At 39.5% G+C, this 16415-nt stretch overlaps 1 protein-coding gene across 1 annotated transcript in view; it reads right to left on the bottom strand.

Moving 5' to 3' along the window:
- erbb3 (erb-b2 receptor tyrosine kinase 3) overlaps positions 1–16415 on the bottom strand; it is a 62574-nt gene that overhangs the window by 31461 nt on the left and 14698 nt on the right. The gene's annotated exons all lie outside the window — the stretch shown is intronic.

Genomic DNA, 16415 nt, shown 5'->3' on the forward strand with positions numbered 1-16415 from the left:
ATTCAGTTAGAAAACTGTGGGGCAAAATCAGAGCATATTCTTTTAAGTGCCCATCCCAGAAGCCTAAATCATTATTTGCTGTTAGAAAAATGCTTCTAGTCTGCTAAAAAGATATGCAACCAACTTTTACTAAGGAGTCATATTAAAGGAACAGTAACACCAAAAAATGAAAGTGTATAAAAGTAATTACAATATAATGTACTGTTGCCCTGCATTGCTACTACTGGTGTGTTTGCCTCAGAAAGACAACTATAGTTTATATAAGTAAGCTGCTGTGTAGCCATGGGGGCAGCCATTCAAAGGAGAAAAGACACAGGTTACTTAGCAGATAACAGATAAACCCCCATTATATGGGGCTTATCTAATAGTTATCTGCTATGTAACCTGTGCCTTTTCTCCTTTTTTCCAGCTTGAATGGCTGCCCCCATGGCTACACAGCAGCTTATTTATATAAACTATAGTAGTCTTTCTGAGGCAAACACACCAGTAGTAGCAATGCAGGGCAACAGTACATTATATTGTAATTACTTTTATACACTTTCATTTTTTGGTGTTACTGTTCTTTTAACAAATAGCAAAACTGACTTTTGGTCAGCTGAACAGAGCAAAAAGAAATGTTTTTTAGTTGGTTTTACAGCTTCCCTGATATGCATGTGGACAGATCCAACAAAATATTGTTATACAGTATACCCACTGTCTCTTATTGCTAAGATTATATTAGAGACAGTAACCTGTGCAGTGCCACCTAAATCCAACCTAAACTGCTCAAATAGTCTGTAGATTAAAAGATGTGGTCATGAGGGGAAGCCACAGAACATGTTCAAGATGCAAAGCTAAAAATGTTTAGAACAAATGCAGGAAACAAGAAGTGGTCCCTGATTGCTTTTATGGCACCCAGAATGCCAATGGTAAGATAGAATTTTACAAGTGACAACATTTTCATAAAATAAAATGCCCAAGAACTGCTAGTAAAAAGGGTAGTTTGCATTGCAGTCAATGGGGGCAGCAGGTCTGTTTTGAATGCTTTTCTACAATCTGAAATATACAGGCTGAGAATTTTTTCTTTATCATAAGGGCTCAGAATCCATTCTGGTGAAGACAAATGCAATGTATCCTGAAACTGAATACAATTCAGCCTGCAAAAAATGTGAAATTAAGGACAATCAGCCTCCTACATAGAAAACTGGATACTGGACAACAATTATCACAGGTCAGCAAGCAGTGTTCTTACCCTTACTGAACACAGTGGGCACATAACATTACATTTTCTATTACAATACCTTCAGACATCCAACATTTTCCACAGCCCTATGTAAATAAGCCTATACATGTGATCATACAAAATCCCTGCTTAAAAATTCCAAAAGAAACACTTATTGAGTTATCACTCCAGATACTGTTTTCTCCTCATTCTTCCATTTGGATTCACAGAGACACAATCTAATTATGGAAATGAGTTCCCCATTATCCTCCATCCTACTAATAACTGTAATAAAAGAGATCTTCAGACAAATTGACAGATAGGGGCAATTTCCAACCCCCCCCCCCCCCCCAAAAAAAAAGAACTGGGAAAGGTCAGACTTTAGAAAGGATCCAAACAAATCTGAGAACATTGACAAGTCTCCAAGCCATGCTGCCCCCCGCCTCTGCTTGTCCCAGGAAGAATCACTGTTCTCTGTGCAGGACACAATGTGTGCTTCTCTGTGTCTGGACACAGCCGTTCATTGTGCCCTGGGCAGGATGCAGGAGGGCAGGAATCTGATGGGGCTCAAGGACCAGAACAGATTCTTTTTTTTCCTATTACAAACAATACAGTGTGTTTCACATAGCCTGTGCATATATATGTATTACTAGTATGTAAAAGCATGTGTGCACACACAAATATATCTAACGCTTGCATTATTACTATTCCTCAAATGTTTATTTGTATTGTAAAACGTCTATGTATGTATCCTATTGAATGGCAGTCACTGGAAAATCTTACTTTTAATGCTGTATGATTAAATGACAGTAAGTTATCAGTTATCATGATGACAAGTTAAATTACTTATAAGACCTCTGTTTGTATTAAACTAATAAAAAGTGCTGTGTAACTAGCTTGCCCTACATAAATAAATGATGATGATCCTGAGGAATCCCTATGGGGAAGAATTGAGAATTGTGTCCCCTATGACAGTTTTTGATGTAAATCCAGGACATTAGATACCATACAACTTTTAAACTGATACATCTTTAATAAATGAACCTTGCACTATGTACTGACATCTCTGCACCCCAGCATCACGTATTCTTTTTATACAGTATCTAGTAGAATTAAGTCTAAAACAACTGGACTTTTCTGAGTTTTTCTTGAAAACGTTTCACCACTCATCCGAGTGGCTTCTTCAGTTCAAATGACTGGTAGGGAATTCCCCGGTATTTAAACTCTTGATGGTAGTAGAGTCACAGACATCCAATCACAATGGTTCCATTGAACTTGTTCAGTTAGTTGTTAGCTGAAACTGACAGGTGTGATTGGATCATTGTGATTGGATCATACCTTCTCACACCTGTCAGTTTCAGCTAACAACTAACTGAACAAGTTCAATGGAACCATTGTGATTGGATGTCTGTGACTCTACTACCATCAAGAGTTTAAATACCGGGGAATTCCCTACCAGTCATTTGAACTGAAGAAGCCACTCGGATGAGTGGTGAAAAGTTTTCAAGAAAAACTCAGAAAAGTCCAGTTGTTTTAGACTTAATTCTACTAGATACTGTATATCATGACCTGGATAAATGAGAATCTTCATAGACATATTCTTTTTATGCACTTAGTTTGGGCTACTAAGATTTCAGTGCACCATGAATAGCTCTTTTTAGTTAAGATTACCATTTAAAATGTGAAAGTTGGAAGGCGGGAAGATTTAATGAGTGAAATAATGGTTTAAGTACCTAATACCCTTCATTATTTGTAGAGCAACTGTGCAAAGTACGTGGCCAGGAAGTTTCCCCTCTTGATATGTTCAGCATCAATGCATATGGCTGAAATCCCAAGACAAGAATCAAGTCATGTTTATTTGTATTGCAATAAGCGATGCACACCACAAGCCTGTTACTTTCCTTTGACCTTTATACATTTTTGTTCTCACATTTTCCTGAAGTTTTCTTCACATGTTAAGTCTTTCATAAAAAACATTTAAAAAATATGGAAAAATTAGTTATTTTGCATTTTCTTTAAATATTCAGCTTCTTTTTTTTGAAAACTAACATCACAATAATGATGATAATGATTATTATTATTATTATGTACATTTAAGCCGTTGAAGGTGCCCGAGCAAAGACAAGCGTTTAGGGCTGAATTGTCAGACAGGGGTTTCTACCTCCATCTGACGATTCAGCCCTGAACGTTAATGGAGGGTATGAGCGATCAGAAAAAGATAGTAATTGTAATGCAGGAAAGATTGTAATTGTAATGTGTATGGCCACCTTCAGATCCATTTGTTTCCTTGCCACCCATTGTATCCTTAAACATCTTTGTCAAATTCAAAGTACAAAGACATCAATCCTTTTCCTGCACAGCTTATTTACTGTTTTACTGTTATTGTTACTTGTACTTGTTAACTTAGCTTAGAAGGATCTAAAATTGTATTCATGTTCAGCTATAAGTATTATGTCATCAGGTTAACTCATTTTTCTTATTTCTGCCACCACTTTTGACTCCTTGGCCATTTTCCTCCCGTCTTCCTTCCTCCTCTTGTTACATGTTTAGCACACAGGTTAGCATGGAGTTAGTATGCAACTTTGGTCTCACTTCCTTAAGCAGTTGGCTGTTAGCTGAGGGCATAGTTCAAGGACCAAGCAAACACTTTTCATATACCTGATCTCATTTAACGGTAGGTAACCTAAGCCACTGAGGAGGGTTGGCTCATTCAGGAATTGATGAGAGATTTTCCATTTGCAAAAAGCTGTTTAAAATCTGTTTGTTTGTCAAATTAATCTGCCAGCCAGACACCTCTCTGCTGCTGCTATGGGGGCATAGAAAGCTCATACTTGCCATCTGATGTGGTTAGGATTCACACTGGCCAGTGCAGGGTGCAAGCTGACAGGCGATGCCTGGAACGCAAGCAAGGCTGCTTCTGATATCGTTTAACCCCTCTATAGCAATTTTTATCTTGTATTGGTTTACAACCAATATGTCTGTATAAAATTATCACATTAAGAAATGTTGCAGGCTACAGGGAAAAATATAATGTCTACATAGATTTCAGGCCACACTTTAAACCTTATGGATGGAGTAATTGGCTATTTTTAGGGACAAATGCAGTGGGGGATTTTGCATCTGCTGGCAAGGATGGAAGACTGTGACTGACTCAGTTCTGTGGTTATTAAAGGATGGCTTTGTACATTTACTCCTCACCCCTCCTTCGTCGTTCCTTCTCCCTGATAAGAGGAGAAATTGCAATTCCAGTAGACTTCAGCCATTAACCTCCTTTGCTGGATAAAAGATTCTTGCATGCCATGATATTAGCAGACATAGTTTGGTCATCTGTAGGGCCTTACTGTAGGAATGCATCGTGGGAAGATACTGTGTCAATATGAACACTTGTTCATATGCAGCGAGCAACAGCTCTGCTCTTTTCAAAGTAGCGACAAGTGATGTCCCCTCTGTACCAGAATAGCTTAGAACGATGTGACAATAACTCTATTTTTGCTGGGTGCAGTTGCCATCTGATCAGGTTTTAATGACTAAATTCAGTTGCAAAGAGCTGAGTTATTTTCCAAAGGGCTGCATATATTTACTGCCAGGTTCCCCTTTAACATAGTCCGTTAGGGATTTGGAGGCGGTACTTAAGCAGATAAGGCTAAGGACCTCTGTTTAGTGTCCCTGTCTGCCCTAAACTGGAGGTGACATGAAAACAGAGCAGACCTTGTGCTCTTTCCAAGCCTACTTATACAAGAAGATTAAACCTGCATATTTCTATTAGTCACTTGCTCTGTAGGATGTGGCTTGCCATCTAATTAATTTTTCCATACAGGAGCCAAGTACAACACCTACATATACAAAGGGTCAGCATGATGGTTTGGCACAACAAAAGGAAGCCTGTATAAGCTATTGTTGGTTACTATTGGAAAAAGGATATACAAGGGGAGGGGAATAAAAAAAAGTGGGAAAAGATAGTCTGCTTTTCTGAAAAACACATTATATATCTTGAATAAAAAGGGCATTTGCCCTGGGTATCCAGCAAAAAAAGTGGCACTGAATATTCTGAAAAAAATTAACTACTATTGTACGTACAATAGTAGTTAAATTTTTTCAGAATACTCAGTGCCACTTTTTTCATCAATAATAGCTTCAATGTTTTGTGGTATGTATTGGCTTTTGTGAGGCACTGCACTTTAGGAATGCCCTACCTGGACAGCTAGCTGCTATTAAACTATAATTCCCAGCATCCCACTGACAGCCAAATTGTCTGCTGGGAGTTTTTTTAAAAGGAAGGATGGAAGCTGGAATCTATACTATATACCTACCCATACTTTGTTTACATTCAAGCTGCAGATGGCTCTGCATAATACGTGTGAATATAGTACAGTACAAAACGGTACTATTGGAGTTCAGTCTTATAGCATAAAGCTCTCCATTGGCTATACTGTCTCACGAAGAAAGCTATTCAGTAGCCTGGAAAATTCTATTAGTTACACACTACCTAACTGAATGTTCAAACTCAGCAGTGCTCTGTACAATGAGGCCCCCAACAGAACTCAGAGCCTTGCCTAGAATGGACTAGACTCTACAGTATAAATCATTCCTGACAAACCCAAATGCGCCATTTCTTTCCCATAACCACATCTATAATGCACCTGCTGTTTTTGAACACTGCTGAACATCTTAATATTTCCGTGGTATATACTTTTTGTTTCTTTATTCCTCCCTATTACAAATGTCACAACATAGAGCTCTGCCCATAAATCATTTACATGTCTGTGTTGATCACGAACGCACAGTGACAATGGTCTCTATTCAGTTTGTTGTGAGAGGCATTTCCCTTCAGCCGGGATATTTAGTGCAGAGAGGGGTCAGGCCAATGCACTGCTTGGTTAAAAGGCTCCCCCTCCCTGCCACTAGATGAACAGTCTTGTGGTGGTTGCCGCCAGCAATGCCACTTGTCCCCCAGGCAAGAATGATATCCTTCCCCCTCTTCTTCTGATTAATTCACAGAACTTCTGAAGGGATCAGGTCAGATTCTTGCTGAATACCAGCCATACCCATGTGCCAGAAGCATTCGCATAGTAGTAGAACCACATGTCTCCCAGGCAAAGTTCAATGCAAATCTTAATCCCACAGATGAAAAGTATATATGTGCTTAGCGTTAATTCTTTTGGACACAAAACCGTGAGGCCCCTGTTTAAAGGAACAGTAACACTAAAAAATGAAAGAGCTTTAAAGTAATAAAAATATAATGCACTGTTGCCCTGCACTGGTAAAACTGGTGTGTTTGCTACAGTAACACTACTATAATTTATATAATAAGCTGCTGTGTAGCCACGGGGGCAGCCATTCAAGCTGGAAAAAAGGAGAAAAGGCACAGGTTACATAACAGATAACAGATAAGCTCTGTAGAATACAATAGTGTTTTATCTGTTATCTGCTATGTGCCTGTGCCTTTTCTCCTTTGAATGGCTGCCCCCATGGCTACATAGCAGCTTATTTATATAAATTATAGTAGACTTTCTGAAGTAAACACACAACTTTTACCAGTGCAGGGCAGCAGCATATTATATTTTAGTTACTTTTATACACTTTCATTTTTTGGTGTTACTGTTCCTTTAAAGAAAACCACAGTTATACAGCAGGGCAACACCTTCAGAAAAGAGTAATTTTACTGTAGTGAATAATGTGCAGTGCTACAAGTGGCCAGTGGCCAATACATTGTCCCACGTCCTCATAGAACTGCAATCAGGTTTCCAAGATGAATCATGGGTAGCCACTGTCACAGAACATTCGGCTGGCAGACAGAACTCCATTAACAGTGTATCTCAGCAACCAAAGGCAGACCTGAATCCAGCTCTTGCAAATAATTCTCTCTACCATTTAATTTTTTTTTGTACTATTGGTGTGTAGGCGCAATCTCAGTCCATTGTGCCTGATTCTGGGCTTTTAGAAGGAGCCAACGCTACACATTAGAATTGCTTTCAGATAAGCTATTGTTTCTCCTACTCCTTGTATATGGAGGAGTTGTGAGTTGGACTTGGAATTTTTTCTGATATCTACCACTTTTCGCAATACAGATGTCAGCTAACTGCTATCTTGCTACCTTCCCACTATTCTGCTGATCCACTGCTGGGGGAGGAAGAGAGGGGTAATATCACTCCAACTTGCAGCGCAGCAGTAAACTGTGACTGAAGTTTATCAGAGCACAAGTTATATGGCTGTGGCACCCTGGGAAATGAAGAATATGGCCATCCCCATGTGAAATTTCAAAACTGTAAAGTAAATTTCGGTACAAAGTATAGTTTAAGTATGAGTAATGCTGAATCAATCAGAACCTCAGAGCTTGATGAAATAGCTAGAAAAACCTGTCAGTTAGCAGCACTGGGAATTGAATACATGTACCTGAGTTCTTGAAGGTTTATTGTGGGGCTTGTTTCTGACTTAGAATTAGGTATGCAACACATTATCTAAAAATTTAGATCCTAAACCACCATCCCTTGAAGCAAGAAGATAGTTAAAAGGAAACCATCATGAGAAAAAAATATTTCAATTTTTCTTGTAAATCCTTAGTACAATAGATAGAATAGACTGTTTATAAAGAAAAAAAATACAACATCTCAGAGAGAAGAATATGAATTGTATACTAGCTATTTAATCTTTTATATTCACAGGTAAAACACAACATTTCAATTCCATGTCAATCTGTTCCCAGAAGCCGAGTCATTTATATATCTCAGGCTGGGTTAATAATCTGTAAAAATATCAGCACTGTGAGAGTCGTGTAGCTAAGACCAAGCTCTGTGCTGCAGCCTCACCTGGCTTTGGGTTATTAATACCAGTGGTATTGTAGGCAGTTTTCCTCTCTCCTTACTGAATGCCTAAACTTTTTAAAACACCACTATTAGGAAATGTGTGGTTTATACTGAACATGAAATGGGTCCTAGCACCTGCAGAAAGTTAAATCAGATGCCTTTTAAGTTGTTTTCCGCTGTGCTGAGTCAGAATATGAGAAATAAATCAGAGGTGGGATAATAGAAACCACAGCAATTTCCTAGGTGCATCAATATAAAGTAAACTACCAGGGCACAGGGACTGCTTTGGTCTGACTATTTGATTAACAACCCCAAAGCAATGCTTCATAATGTTCACAGTCTGATTCAGCCAGATCACAGGTAACCCCAGTCATTTTAACTGTCTTAAGACCTCAGTCAGTATGTGTGTGGGGTGCAGACCTTAACTGGCAAGCTAGTTAATAAACTTAGCCTCTGCAGTCTGTTGAGGAAAGCTCATCCACTACCCACTCTGTCCACCTCAAATAGGGGCTTAAACTAAATTTAAACTTAATTGAAGAAGTGCAGGGCAATGTGCCATGATTTCTGGGATGGTGGTGTGCATATGATGTAATTGTGTAGCAATTGAGAAAACACCTATGGTGCATACATGTCAGACTTACATCCTGTTCTGTGTTGCAGAGCAGTCCTCACTGTCTTTTATGGCATAAATAAGTGTAAACTCTAACTGTGACCAGAGCTGCCACTGTGGCAACTGAATGGAGGAGTATATAACCATGACTGCACCATGCCAATTTAAGAGCAATACTGTGCGCCTTCCTGCCTATGAACTCTCCAAGTCAAAGGATGTTTCCCATCTGTTACCAAACTGCAACTGCCGCTTACCCCTTCTACGTAGCATCTAGTTACACCACTGGCACCCACAAAATAATACCAAGGGCACCACCAATTCAATGGTGGGTTGCATATAAATGGTTAATAATGTGACTGCTTGTGAAGGTTTTCGATGACAGTAAAAGCTTAAGACAAACTGCCGCCACTAATATGAAAAGGGTGTGTTGTTAAGTTAACACATTTATAAGCAAACAGTTCTATAACATGACAAATAGTGTAAATGATATGGCCTTGCTGTATTTCATCTGGTTGCAGGAAATCAGTTTACCTGCACTTCTCTATGCTCCATCACAAATGCAATGTAGTGTAAATTCACTAAGAGCACATATTTTATCTTTAAAAAAAACAGCAGGACCATATACTTTAGGTAAACTAATTCAGGTCTGGTATCTGTAGGACTTTTTCCTCAGCCCCACAAGACTGTGAACATTAAATCCTGGATTATTAGCAGCTACATCTACAACGCATAGTAATATATGTCTATGCTTATTTTGCTTTGCTGGTACATTGGGGCAGACTTACTGTCCCGATTTTCACCGGTCAGTCCCTATTTTAACAGCTCAGCTCGCAGTCCCGGATTCTTTCTGAAAAGTCCCTCATTTCCCTATGATCTCCTGCACTGAATGCTAAATAAGATACAATGTTTCTCAAACTTAATTTAATAATTAGCTTTTGGCAGAGAGCCCAAAAAAGTTATCAAGCCACACCTGCACTGAGATACAATTGTAATTAATAAGTTAAACAGGTCTCTTGGGGGAACTGAGACTTGCAGTTTAAAGGGCAATTCCACCTTTTTAGCAAAACTGTTATAGCACATAAAACAAGACCCCAAAACCCCCAAATTTTGTAAAATGGGAGTGGTATTTAGGGGGGATGGTCAGGAAAAATGGGCGTGGTCAAAAAAACCTTTTGTTGCCCTACGTGCTGCATTTCTTTTTTTCCCTCTTTACATTTTTCAAATGTTGGGAGGTATGCAGACATATTGGAATAAGTGCAACACAGCATGTAAAGCAGGACAAGATAGTGCAGTAATGTAATATAGAAGTATTACTAAACTTGTGGCCCTTAATTTGCTGAAGTACAACTCCCAGCACCCAACAACAGCCAAAGGTCCACAGGTTGGACAGTCCTAATATATATAAAATTTGCAGGGGAGCATATTCAGTTTTTTTTTAGAGAATGACATAACTAAAGTGCTGTACCCAATCTATATCCCCTTGCGCTTTCACTATTATAATCTTATAAAATATACTCACAAAACATTTACAGTTTTAGTTCTGCCTTAGTGGAAAAAGTTGATCACACTCACATGTGAGGTCTCTGAGAGAATGTAATTATGGGATGCCAGCATTCCCTTTCATGTCCCACTTAGCACTTTATCAATATAGAAACACACAGAAGTTGCAAGGATGAGACGAAAGCTTGGGAGAATGGGGGCACTGAGAGGAGAATCATTATGCAGCAAAAATGGGCAGACTAATAGGAATGGAGGGAGACATTCAAGCAGGAAAGATTCCCCACAATAAGTGTAATAAAGTTACACAGATGCAAAGGAAATGAAAAGGGATTGCACACGTGCATACGGCACTGACCAGGGATGCAGTGGTGGCTCAGGGCAAAATAATCTCAATCATTTTTTTTTATACAAACCAGGGCTATTAAATATGCAGAACCACAACAATTTTGAACTGAACAGGTCAGTTTTCTTGGGCCTGCTTGGTTCTCAACCAACTGTCTGTTTAGGTTTCAGCATTGTGAAAGCTGAATTAAATGCAAACACACTTAAAGGAACAGTTAACTATTAAAATGAACTTTTAGTGTGATATTCTTTGCAACTGGTCTTCAGTTTTTTTGTGAATTTTTCTTAAGCCTTTTGTTCCAGTTTGGAATTTAAGTAGCTAGTTGCTAGGGACCAATTTACCCTGGCAATCAGCCAGTGGGTTGAATGAGAATGGAAGATAAATAAAATAAAAAGTGACAGTTACAATAACATTTTTGGCTGCTGGGGTTAGCCCATTTGAAAAAAAGAAGAGGAAGATAAATCAATCAACAACTAGAAAGGGAAGTTTGAGAACAAACTTCATGTTGGGTTGAAAAACGTGAAATCTGATCTGCTGTTGGCTCTGCCCACTTTTTCTAACCTTTGACCACAGTTATATAGTAAAAACCACTGTGCAAAGTTTGGGGACCCTGGTTTTAATAGTGTCTGAATGGCAGCAACTTCCCCCACTGAAAGGCACCCTGGCATAAATAGGGCAGCATTTTAAATTTAAAGCACTAAAATTCAATGGACGAAATCTGATTGGCTGTTAGTGGCCCAACCCACTTTTCCTATTTTTACACTGCAGTCCCCCAGTGACCAATTTTGCTAATTTTGGGGACTCAGGCATAAAAATTGTGGGACTGACAGCATTTTACACTTCACCATTTAAAGTAAATAGGTGAAATGTGATTGGCTGTTGGTGGCTCCACCCACATTTTTCTAACTTTGAACAGCAAATACCCAGTGACTAAATTTGGAAAGTTTAACAACCCTGGAATTAATACTGAAATAATGGCATCAGTTTAAATATAAACCAATGAAATTTAATGGGTGGAAATGGATTGGCTGTTGGTGGCTCCACCCACTTTTTAAAACTGAAAAATCTTTTCGGGTCATCCAACAAATGTTGCTGTTTCATTCGGGGTGACCCCATGATTATGTTATTCAACTTTGGGGGGTGTTGCTTCAAAGCTGTAAGAGTGGCAGCAGTTTCAATTTCCCCATTAAAGTCAATGGATGAAATTTTATTGGCTGTTGTTGGCCCCTCCCACTTTGGGGTCATCCAACAAATGTTGCTGTTTCATTCGGGGTGACCCCATGATTATGTTATTCACATTTGGGGGGAGTAGCTTCAAAGCTGTAAGAGTGGCAGCAGTTTGAAAATCTTCCCTGTCAAAGTCAATGGGAAAATTGGGGTGTTTGGAGCGGCACCACAAAAAGACGGGGGGGGGGGGTGGTGGTGGGATCGCTTAGAAAAGCAGAAGCAACCTGCTCCGCTATAGGGCGAAGAAGTGTGGAGAGTTTGGGTGTTGTACCCCTAAAACTGTAGGAGGAGTAGCGTTTAGAAATTGGGGGGCGCTAAGAAGAAGTAGAAGAAGAAGCGGAAGAAGAATAAGCCAAAGTCGAAGAACAGTATGTTGGGGTTTTCAACCCAACATAATTATGAACAAAATGAACATGCTTATCTATAACATACTAAAAGTTAACTTATAGGTGAACTACCTCCTTTAATATATTGGCATGGATTTAAATATACATGGGTAGGTAGGAATAAGCATCAGGAGCTTGAGGTAAAGTCTAATATTCACGAATACAAATCTCAAACAGCTCATTACTCATTAATGTAATGTTAGCCTCATTCCTTTCCCCATTGTATCATTCTGGGTGAGTCTGTGTACATGCCAAAGTACAAACTGACATTTCATCACCTATAAACCTTACCCAAGTGAGGGCGGGATTGGCTGGGAGGATCCATGTGGCGCAGTACTACAGAGGGTGCCACCATTAGCAACAAACAAAAACCACAGCCCTGTGATTCTGCCCCATTTGTGAGGTGTGTGCTGAGGCTTGCCAGTCACTGCTCTCTCTGCCAATACTCCAGCAAGGAATGTTAATCGTAACACTGAAAAATCACTGGAACAATTTAAGAACGTAAATTCCAGCTATGCCATCCCAAGAGAGAAGTAAAAACCAGTGGCACATCCTAAAGCATTGACAGTCAACCTGTGTCTCTCCTATTGCTTCAAAACTGCAACTCCCAGCACACTGGGAGGTTACAGCAAGCTACTAGAAAGGTTCAGTAGCCATAATCCTACTGTTAAGTTCTGGCTACATGCATATCAGTTTAGAAAAATAACTGTTTAAAATAAGGGATGACAAACCTGCAGCCAAATTGTTACTGAAGTACATCTCCCAGTATGTATAAAGAAAGGGGGATACTTGGCTCTGAGCTCCAGAACGTTTGGAGAACTTGTCTGAAACACGGAAGGGAGTTTTCCAATGGCACTGTGCAGTGTGAGTGGGCAGCCTGATCCCATAAGCCTACAACTGCCTGTTCTACACTGAACAGGCCAATAAAGGAGAGTAAGGAAGGCAAGTAGAGACCTGCATACCCGGCTCACATGCTAACCAAAAGCCTGGGGCATTTCCTTTACTTTCACTCTTAGCAGGTTGTCTGCCAGCGCACACTGTAACTATACATTGCTAGGTACATAGCCACAGATCAGAGAAAGAGGTGTCAGACGTACCTTCCAGCTGGCTCTTTATGTATTTGGGTGTTGTAGTTCAACAGCTAATTAACAGTGTGTTGACATTGCAGGTTTGGACTAAGATTCAAAATTGGCCCTGACATTTCAGTTACACAGCTCCTGTGCCATTTGCCCAGTGTCACATAGAGTTCTTGCATGTTATCATGTACTGCTGAGGCAACATATAGGCACACAGTTACAAGGGCACAAATTTTCGGTATTGAAAAAGAACAATTATAGGTAAATGTGGATTAGTATTATTTCCTCCAAAAGGGGAAACTCATAAATTAGTGCCTGGGACCTCTGAGTAAACTTGTGGGGGCATACCTCTAACTGCCTCCTGGCTATCTCCAATTGGATGAACCAACGCCACCTCAAACTCAACCTAACAAAAACTGAACTAATGATCTTTCCACCTAAACCTAGTCCTACTCCCCCCTTTTCTATCTCTATTGAAGGCACCCTCATCAACCCTGTCAATTCCATGCGTTGTTTGGGGGTGATCTTTGACTCCAGTCTCTCCTTCTCTGACCATACTAACACCACTGTCAAAACCTGTCACTTTTTCTTACGCAATATTGCCAAAATCCGGCCCTTTCTTTCTACTGTAACAGCTAGGCTGCTCATGCATGCCCTCATCCTATCCCGACTTGACTACTGTAACCTGCTGCTAACCGGCCTCCCTAATTCCCATCTTTCCCCCCTACAGTCTATATTAAACACCGCTGCCAGAATTCTCCTCCTCTCATCCAGGAGAGTTCAGGCCCTTCCCCTGCTAAAGGCCTTATCATGGCTTCCTGTTAAACAAAGAATAGTTTACAAACTCCTTCTCTTAACCTTCAAAGCCCTCCATTCCTCTGCTCCTCACTACATCTCTTCCCTGGTGTCTCCGTACGTTCCTGGCCGACTCCTTCTTTCCTCGCAGAGCAACCGTTTGGTTGCGCCCCCCACTATTACTGCTGTTTCCCGCCTTAAATCCTTCTGCCTGGCTGCCCCTTACATTTGGAATTCCCTCCCTGATGTCCTCCGGAGAGAATCCTCCCTCAGTCTTTTTAAAACTAAACTTAAAGACTACCTTATGGAGCACTCGCCCAGCACCTGATCTGGAAACTGGCACTTATACTGTAATGTCACCCACTGTGACCTATAGCACTTATATTTGCCTATTTGTGTCTGTTAGTTACCCCTCCCATATAGATTGTAAGCTCTACGGGGCAGGGACCTCCTTCATCTTGTGTTCTGACTCTTATTGCAACTGTACCTTGTATTTATTTGTATTTATTGTTGTACTTTGTATTTATCCATTATATTTAACCCCCCTGTCTGTATTAATGAATCCTACTGTACAGCGCTGCGTACATAAGTAGCGCTTTATAAATAAAGATATACATACATACATATATACCATCCCTCCCAACATTTTGAAGATGGAAAGAAGGACAAAACAAAATGCTGCGCGCAGTGCAGCAAATTTTTTTTGACCCCCTAAATACCACTCCCATTTTACTAAATTTGGCAGGTTATTTAAAGTCTGAACACATTTCTGGGGGTTTTGGGGTCTTGTTTTATGTGTTATTACACTTTTGTTAAAAAATCTGAGATTGTCCTTTAGGCTGTCAGACAAGGCATCTGATGTATATTTTTGGCAAGCCAAAAATCACTTGCAGAAAATAGCGCCATACGCATCCTACCTGTGTCTGCACCCGAATGAATGAAATACACTCGAGTGCAGGCACATGTAGCCGATATCCGTCGAAGATGCGAAGTCTCACATTTTTTTGGCAGATATCGGCTACATGTGCCTGCGCCCGAGCGTATTTCATTCATTCAGGGGAAGGCACAGGTAGGAGGCATTTGGTGCTATTTTCAGCAAGTGATTTTCGGTTTGCCGAAAATATATTTTCACTGACATTAGCCTTAAGCTGCTAGTCTCAGTTCCCCCAAGAGAGTTATGTAGTTTATTAGTTACAATTGTATCTAAGTGCAAAAAAACCCCACTTATTTAATTAAATGTGAGAAACAATGTTTCTATGTGCAGGTGAAACTTGTTAAGATTTCTGGGCACTCTGCCAAAAGCTACTTTTTAATAAAGTTTGAGAAACATTTGTATCTAAGGCTAACGCCTTAGATTGGGACAGTTGGGAGGTATGTATATTTTAGTATGAGAAAATCTAGTTTGTCTATATACACCAAAGTTTGCGTCAATTTACTAAGATGCAAGCAGGTAAAATTTTGTTGTATTAACTTTGCAGTGACAAACATCTGTGGCTTTTTTTGGCAGACTTTATAGATCCAGTTCTGTTTTACCACCAATTTTTGCCAAAAGGAATTTTGCCAGGTTCACGCTTGTGTGGTATATAACATTTGTTATTGTTGTATGGAGTCCATTTGCCAGCATTATTCATTTACAATTGGATGAGGAAATTGTGGGTGAGAACCCACGTTACATGAGCCACTGTGTCACGCACAAATTAAGGGCCTACATACATAGCTCAGCCAATGAATGAACAGAGCTGTGTCTCTTACACGTTTCCTGTCAGGTGACCAGTGCGTGAGCACACAGATATTACAAAATGGTGGCTCAAAGTAAAATATGTAAGTAAGCAGTATTTATTGGCTTGTATATGTCATAAGATTTATTAATTAATCAATTGTTAGAATATATATTATCTGTTGGTTTTGTCTTGCAGAGCATTTAAGGTTGTTCACTTTTGAATGAACTTTTAGTATGAAGTAGAGAGTAATATTCTGAACCAGTTTGCAATTGGTCTTCATTTTTCATTTGTCGTTTTTTCCTTATTTCACTTTTTGTTTAGCAGCTCTACAGTTTTGGGGTCCAAATTACCTTAGCAACCAGGGAGTGGTTTAAATGAGAGACTGGTATATAAATAAGAGAGGACCTCAATAGAAAGAAAAGGAATAAAAAGTAAGAATAACAATAAAACTGTAGCCTCATAGAGCAATACTTTTTTGGCACCTGGGCTCAGTTATCCCTATTTAAAAGCTGCAACAAGTTAGAAGAAGAAATAATTAAAAAACTATAAAATAAAGAAAATAGTAATAAATAAAAAAGATGAATTAAAAAGATGCAAAGAACTGGCCATTTTATAACATACTGAGCGTTAACGTAAAGGTGAGCCATCCCTTTAAAAAGTCACACAGACACAATACATGTATCACAAACAACTCCAGGTTTCAAGGCTACAAGAGACATAGTTATAAGTATGTGTGAGAAAATAAAAGTTAGG

Source organism: Xenopus tropicalis, chromosome 2, assembly GCF_000004195.4.
Source record: "Xenopus tropicalis strain Nigerian chromosome 2, UCB_Xtro_10.0, whole genome shotgun sequence".
Lineage (NCBI taxonomy): Eukaryota > Metazoa > Chordata > Amphibia > Anura > Pipidae > Xenopus > Xenopus tropicalis.